We start from the raw sequence: 7664 nt of genomic DNA, 5'->3' as shown, positions 1-7664 counted from the left end.
CTTGACAGATATGCTTAAGTACGGCAAATGCATAAGGGAATAAATGAAGGCTACGCTAAATGAAACAAAGGAAAATCCACTCGAAACCAATGTGAAGGGAAGGCAACTTAGAGTTCAAACCAAGGATTTGGAACATAAGGAAGAAAGAAACAGTCAACCAGTACAGAATGAGGAAACAAGAATTGAAAAAAATGAGGAGAAGCTTAGGAACCTCTGGGACAACTTTAAACATGCCAATATCCAAATGATAGGGGTGCCAGAAGGAGAAGAGGAAGAGCAAGAAATTGAAAGATTATATGAGAAAATAATGAAGGACAACTTCCTAAATTTGGTGATGGAAATAGACATACAAGTCCAGGAAGCAGAGAGTCCCAAATAAGCTAGACTCAAAGAGAACCACACCAAGACACATCATAATTAAAATGCCATCGGTTAAAGATAAAGAGAGAATCTTAAAAGCAGCAAGAGAAAAGCAGAGAGTTACCTACAAAGGGATGCCTATAAGACTATCAGCTGATTTCTCAAAGGAAACTGCAGACAATAAGGGGCTGGCAAGAAATATTCAAGGTGATGAAAAGTGAGGACATACAACCAAGACTACTCTCTCCAGCAAAGCTATCATTTAGAATGGAAGGGCAGATGAAGTGCTTCCCAGACAAGGTAAAGTTAAAGGAGTTCATCATTCCTAAGCTATTATTATATGAAATGTCAAAGGGACTTACTTAAGAAAAAAAGATCAAAATTATGAACATTAAAATGACAGCAAACTCACAACTATCAACAACTGTATCTAAAAAATAAAAACAAAATCCAACTAAGCAAACCAGAATAGGAACAGAATCATAGGTATGGGGATCACTTGGAGGGTTATCAGCTGGGAGGGGGAAGGGTGAGAAATGGGGAAAAGGTGTAGGGATGAAGCAGCATAATTGGTTGGTACAAAATAGACAGGGGGAAGTTAAGAATAACATAGGGAAAGGTGAAACCAAAGAATTTATATGCACGACCCATGAACACGAACTAAGGGGGGTGGGATTGCTGGAAGGAAGGGGGGTACTGGGCAGAAAGGAGCAAAGGGGAAAAAAATTGGAACTACTGTAACAACGTAATCAATAAAATATACTTCAAAAATAATAATAAAAACAAAAAATAAAAGTTTAAAAAAATCACTTTCATATAAATATAAAATAAATGTGTGTCAAAGATGTTAACTTATTATTTAAAGTGGGAAAGAGTAAGATGTTGCAACTGGTTCTGAAAAATCTGCAGAGCAGATCCATATATAGCCCACCAGGAAATGACCACAAGTGGGTAAAATTTGTACCTATAGTGGACCAAATTCATTTGTATTTCTATGCAAAGACTCATTTGCTCAACCATCAGTTTTGTATAATTTTTAGAGTTGTAAAAACAGCTCAAAGGCAGTGAAAGTCAGGGACCCCTACAGAATCAGATAACCCCAGGCTGTGCAATAGGCAGGACACACAGGGGTGCCCCTCCCATTTCAAAATCTTTCAGCACTTTTTGTGGGTGGGGAATGAGAGGTGGACAGAGGAAGGAGCCCCAGGACAGGGCTAAGGAAAGGCTCATCAAAGACATATATTTCTCCTCCTTTCAATTTCCTGGGCTTTCTAGCCTTCCTTGGCGTTGGGGCCCTAGTTAGGGGAAAGCTGGAGACCCTGTTAGCCTTAGCAACCATAGCTTCTCTTTCTATTATTCTAAAAATTGTGATAAAACATACAGTAAATTGAATAAATACTAAGTCTATAGTGTTATGGGTTTTCACACATGTGTACAGCCATGTAACCATTATTCAAATCAAGGTATAGAATATTTCCAGAACTTCAGGGCATTCCTCATGCTGCCTCCTATTCCGTCACCATAATTAGTTTTACATTTTTGAACTTCAAATAAATGGAATCCTATTGTATGTCCTCGTAGTATCTGGATTATTTCTCCATGTTGTATACATCGCTAGTTTGTTCCTTTTCTTTGCTGAGTCACATTTCATCGAATGATCACACCACAACTTGTTTATTCTTTCTCCTTTTGATGCACTTTTTACATTCTTTCCAGTTTTGGGCTGTTTTGAATAAAGTTGCTAGGAACATTCTTGCGTATCTCCTTGTAAACATGTATTTTGATTTTTCTAGAGTAAATGGCTATGCATGGAATTGCTGGATCGTAGGTTTGACAATGCTTTAGGTTCGGGACATGAGCCAAACAGTTTTCCAGAGTGGTTCTACCAGTTTACACTCCCACCAGCAGTATGTGGGACCTCCCGTTGCTCCGCATCTTCACCAATGCTGGGTGTTACCAGGTTTTCTCATGTTAGCCATTTTAGTGGGTGTACTGTGGTATCTTGTTTTGATTTTAGTTTGCATTTTCCTGGTGACTTTTATAGCTTATTGAGTATTTGGATATCTCCTTTGTGAAGTGGCTGGTAAAGTTGTTTGGCTATTTTTAATTGGGTGTTTGACTTTTTCTTGTTGATTTGTAGGACCATTTTGTGTACTCTGGATGTGAGTTCTTCATCAAATGTATGTATGGGTAGATAGCTTCTGCCATTCTGGCTTGCCTTTTCACTATCTTAATGGTTGTTTTTTTGAAGAACAGATATTTTAAATTTCAGTGACGTCCATTGTCTCCTTTATAGTTAGTGGTTTTTTGAGTTATGTTTAAGAAATCTTTGCCTATTCCTAGATTATGAAAATATTCTCTTTGTAAAAAAAATTGTTTTTAAGCCTCACCCAAGGATATGGTTTTATTGATTTTAGAGAGGCAGGGGGCAGGGAGGGGAGAGAGAGAGAGAGAAAGGGAGAGAGAGAAACATCGATTGGTTGCCTCTTGTATGTGCATACATGGCCGGGCTGGGGATCAGACCTGCAACCTAGGTATGTGCACTGACTGGGAATCGAACCTGCAACCTTTTGGTGTACAAAACAACGCTCCAACCAACTGAGCCTCCTGGCCAGGGCTGACGTTATTCTCTTATATTTTTGTCTAGAAACTTTATTGTTTTGCTTTTCACATTAAGATCTATGATTCATTTAGTATTAATTTTTGTTTATAGTATGAGATAGGAGTCAAGTGTCATTTCTTTCTATATGATCCAATTGATACAACTGGTCCAGCACCACTTAATTGAAAAGAGAATCCTTTCTCCACTGAATTGTAATGGTGTCTTTGTCATAAATCAATCAACCATATATGTGTAGGTCTATTTTTGGATTCTCTCTATTCTCTTGTATCGGTCTATTTGTCTACCTATAAACCAATATCAGTGTCTGACTTGCTGTAGCTTTACTTGGACCTCTGCATAGAAAGTTTTAAAATCAGGTAGTTTGAGTCATTCATCTTTGTTCTTCATGATTGTCTTGACTATTTTAGGTCTTTTGTATTTTCATATATTTTTTAGAACAGACTTGTCAATTTCCACAAAAAGCTGCTGGGACCTTGATGGGGATTGTACTGAATCAACAGATCATCTTGAGGAGAACTGACACCCTACCATATTGAGTCTTCCAGTCCAGGAAAACGATATATATCTCTCTATTTATGAATGTCTTCCTTCATTTCTCCTGGCATTCTGGCTTCTCTTTTAAACCCCACTGCATCCTGTAACTTGGTGGGAATTAACTTCCCTGTGACTGCTGTTGTTTGAAGGGAGTTTGTTGTCTAGCTGCAGCCCTTCAAGGGGTCACCAAGGGATGAGTCCCTGAGGGAGGGAGGGGCAGGCAGAGATCTAAGGAGGGAAGCCGGGGTAAGTAGGACCCAGCCACGGTCCTGGCCGCGGAGCGCCACTTCTGAGGAAAATGGGCTCTGTAGGAGGACAGCTCTGAGGCTGGCAATTTTCCAGAGTAGTCAGTCGTTTACCCTCAATTTTCCTATCTGTGAAGTGGGCATGTGGTCTCAGTGTAGAATTACAGTTGTGAGGAGTGAAGAGTATACATTGCAAGGCACTTATTAGGTGCTCAGTCAATGATATTGCTGTTTGTTTTTGTCCTAAAGAGAAGGCTGGTGCTACCAATGTGGACATAGAGCTGGAGAGGACCAGGCTCATGCCCACCTCCCTGACAGTCATGCTTTTCTTCCTTTGAAGGGCAAACTGACAGTGCGCCTTAGTAATCAAAGAGATGGAAAGAGAAAGATGATATCTGTCCAGAAAGGTTGAATAGATAATGGAGGCCTGGCCTAAGGGCCTTGCTCACTTTAAATTCATCTTGCTACTAGACAGGGGGCCTGGCCCTGAGCGGGTCTGCCTAGGGTCAGCCGGTAGTGTGTGGGCTCTTGACTGCGTGCAGGAAAGATTATACAAGAGGAGTCCAGGTGACGATAAGGGTACATTTATTAAAGCTGGGGACAGTGAAACAAAGAAGGACCAAGCATTGAAGAAGCAACAGGAAAGTCCAGGCTGGGCTGCCTTTACTCACTGGGAAGTCAGAGAAAGGGGGCCTTGGGGACAGGTTCAGGCCATTAGGCTGGGATGAGCTGCCGCTGCCCATAGCTCCCCTGGCTGCAAGTCTCATAGGGTCCCTTAGAGTTTAGGAGATGTCTACCTGTCGGGGGAAAAGAGCAGGGACAGGAGGGCACAGGCCATGTTCCCCAGAGGGAGAGCTCAAGCTGGGTTCCTTGTCTTGAGGCTTTTCTCTCTCTATTGCCGGTGGGAATCTTAGGGGAGGTCTCAGGGGAGGGTTTCAGCAGAATATTCACCTGTTCTGCAGGTGTGCCCTGTCAGGGTTGTGGTCTCCACGGATGGGTTAGCGCCAGGGCAGGGGTCGTTAGTCATTGCAGCTGGTCCTGGTGTCACCCACCTGGTTTTGCACTTTTCTGGGCCTGGAGCTGAAATACAACCGAGACCTAGATGTTATCTCCAGGGAGGTGACTTTCTGTATCTGGCTGTAAGTTGCTTGGCCAGTGTGTTCAGCTATCTTCCTCAGTTTCCCTGTTCCACTTGCCAAGGAATTTTCTTAGCTTCTTACTGTTCTGCCTCACTCTTTTCATCACTGGGCTTTCATTCTCAGCACGCCTGTAGCCTTCACCCGCCCAGCTTCCAGGCCCTGGCACCCGCAGCCCCCCTCGCCTTGCCCAGGCCTCTGGCTGTCGAGGGTCAGATCCCTACAGTTCTGATACCCTGGACCTCAGGTCCCTGGCTCAGCCAATTCAGCTCAGCCTGCAGGCCAAGGCTGAGATTGGGGAGTCGCTGACGCTGGGGTCCCCAAAGTCAGGGTTTTGTTGGCCTTTCCCAGGCAGGTCTCCACTCCTACCTGTGCAGCCCTAAAGGCCTTGCCCTGAGTGCTAAAAGGAACTAATTAAACTGTTGGCAACTCTTGCTTTGTTTTCTAATCACCTGACTTTGTGCTGACAGAAGCAGTTTCTTCCCAGATTATTCTTAAAGGGGGCAAATCCTTTTCCTACTGAACATTTTAAATACAATTGCATGGAAGAGAGTGGTTTTAAAATACATTTTACTGAGCACTTTCCTTTTAAGTAAAAAAGAATTTTTTTTATTGCATTTGTCATGGGCTAATAACCTTACAGATATGGTCTCATTTAACCCTGACACTAACCTGTTATTATCACCCCCATTTGACAGGTGAGAGGCACCTCAGGGTACTGACCTGCCCATGGTGGGCAGCTGGTGGGGATGGAGGCAGAACTGAAGCCCAGGCAGCCTGACTCCACAGCCTTGAGGGCTACCTCGAGTCCTGGCTGCCTGCTTGGGAAGCTCCTCTGGGCAGCTGCTTCAGAGGGGCATCATGTTAGGAACCCCTGGAGCTTCCCCTCCTGTAACCTACCACTGGGACTTTAGGGACAAGCTCCAAGTCCTCTGCAGAGGCCCCATTAATCAGCTGGTCCTAGGGGCTGGGAGCAGAGCACCTACTTTAGATGTCCCCTCCTCCCTCCTACACCTGGACACTAAGGAACAGGAGGACTTGCACTGCTCTGGTTCCTGGACCACAGGGTCCAGGCTGGGGAGCCCTGTGACAGGCAGTTATACATTATGGCATTTGTCTTTGAGTAAAAAATTAGGGAACATGGCATGCAAATAAGGCAGTCTCTGGAGTCCTGGCATGAAGGAGCTATGTGGCTACCTGTTAACTAAGGAGGGCGGCCAGGGCTGGCAGAAGGGGTGTGGGGCTGCCAGCTGGAGGGGGCTCAAGGGAGGAGGCCCCAGGGCAGCCTGCCTGATTCACTTCCCTTGAATCTGATCCAATACTGTTTTTCTTCCTAGCTGCTGGAGAGAGTGAGAGACAGCCAGAGTGAGAGGAATAGAGACCTAGGTCTCAGTCCCAGCTTCAGCATGCAGGAAGCACACCAAATGCTAAGTAGACTCCTACCTCAGGGCCTTTGCACTTGCTGTCATTTCTGCCTGAACTACTTTTTCTCCAGATATCCATATTGTTTATGCTTTCACTTCCTTTTAGTCTCTGCTCAAATGTCATCTCCTCACAGATGGCCCTCTGACCACCCCATCTAAAATAGCACACACTCTACAGGCTTCTAGCTTCTGGCTTTGCTTTTTCTTCATAAGTGCTATGAAACATTATATGTACCTGTTGTTTTTTTAAAAAGTTATTGCCTCTCTTTTCTCTGCTGGATTATAAACTCCACATGGGCAAGGACTTTAGATCCTTATTTGTTACTGTATTCTCAGTGCCTAGAACATATATGACATAGTATGTGCTTCATAAATACCAACTGATTGATCAGTGAGTGCTGTGAGGCTTACCTGCTGCCCTGTGTCTCTGTGCCCATATGTCCTTTCTATGTAAAGAAGTGATGGTGGCTACAGACCAGGGAGTGTCTAGTTGTCAGGATAGACTGAGTTATGCTGTAGTAACAAACAAGCCCAGAACCTCACTGAGGAAGGAGTAGTAACATGCCACAGTCTTTCTAGGTCAGTCTTTTCTGTAGGGTGTAAGTCCTTGGGTTTGCCCTGTCTACACCTCAATCTGGAAACTAGAAACTGAACTCCAACCACTTGTCCCATGCAAGTCTTCATACACTGGCTTCTGATAGAGGTGTCCTTTTTAAAAGAAAGCATAGAGATAGGCCATTTTACTAGCTGGGTGCAAACCCTTGTTGATGTCTGAATAGATATCACTGAACTTAAGACCTAATAGAAAAGATGGCCACCCAGCAGTAGGAAGACCCTCCCTTACCACCAACATGCACACAAACTAACCTAAACCAAAGGTTGCAACATATAAGGAGAGGTGTGATCTTGAGCAAAGCCCATGCAGAATAGAAGTACAGAGAAGGGCTCCTCACCCCCCTGGACAGGGGTTCAGATGAGGCTTCCTGAAGGAGGCGGTGCCTGGGCTGAAGCTCAAAGGACAGAGCTTGGTGAAAGATGGGGAAGCTGCAGCAGAAGGAGAGGGAGAGGGAAGGGCCAGGAAGAGGGACTGGGGCTTTGGAACTGTAGCCTGGCTTCTCTGCAGTGTCTGCAACGCGCTGGGGAAAATCAATACCTGGCTGAGTCTCCAGGCACCGAGCCTGAGGCCGTATTCAGAAACTGTGAACAAAGCTAACCTCTCAAGCCTGGCTGGAGTGGGCGGGAAGCTGCCACAGCCCCTTACAGAGGGGAATCTGGCAATGTCTCTCAAAATATAAAATGTCTTTCCCTCCCTGCCTCAGCATCCCACACGTCCCTGAGGACC

The sequence above is a fragment of the Furipterus horrens genome, unplaced genomic scaffold (assembly GCF_987537825.1).
Source record: "Furipterus horrens unplaced genomic scaffold, mFurHor1.1.pri manual_scaffold_6, whole genome shotgun sequence".
Taxonomy (NCBI): Eukaryota; Metazoa; Chordata; class Mammalia; order Chiroptera; family Furipteridae; genus Furipterus; species Furipterus horrens.
The sequence above is the reverse complement of the archived record's forward strand: the minus strand, read 5'-3'. Positions refer to the sequence as shown.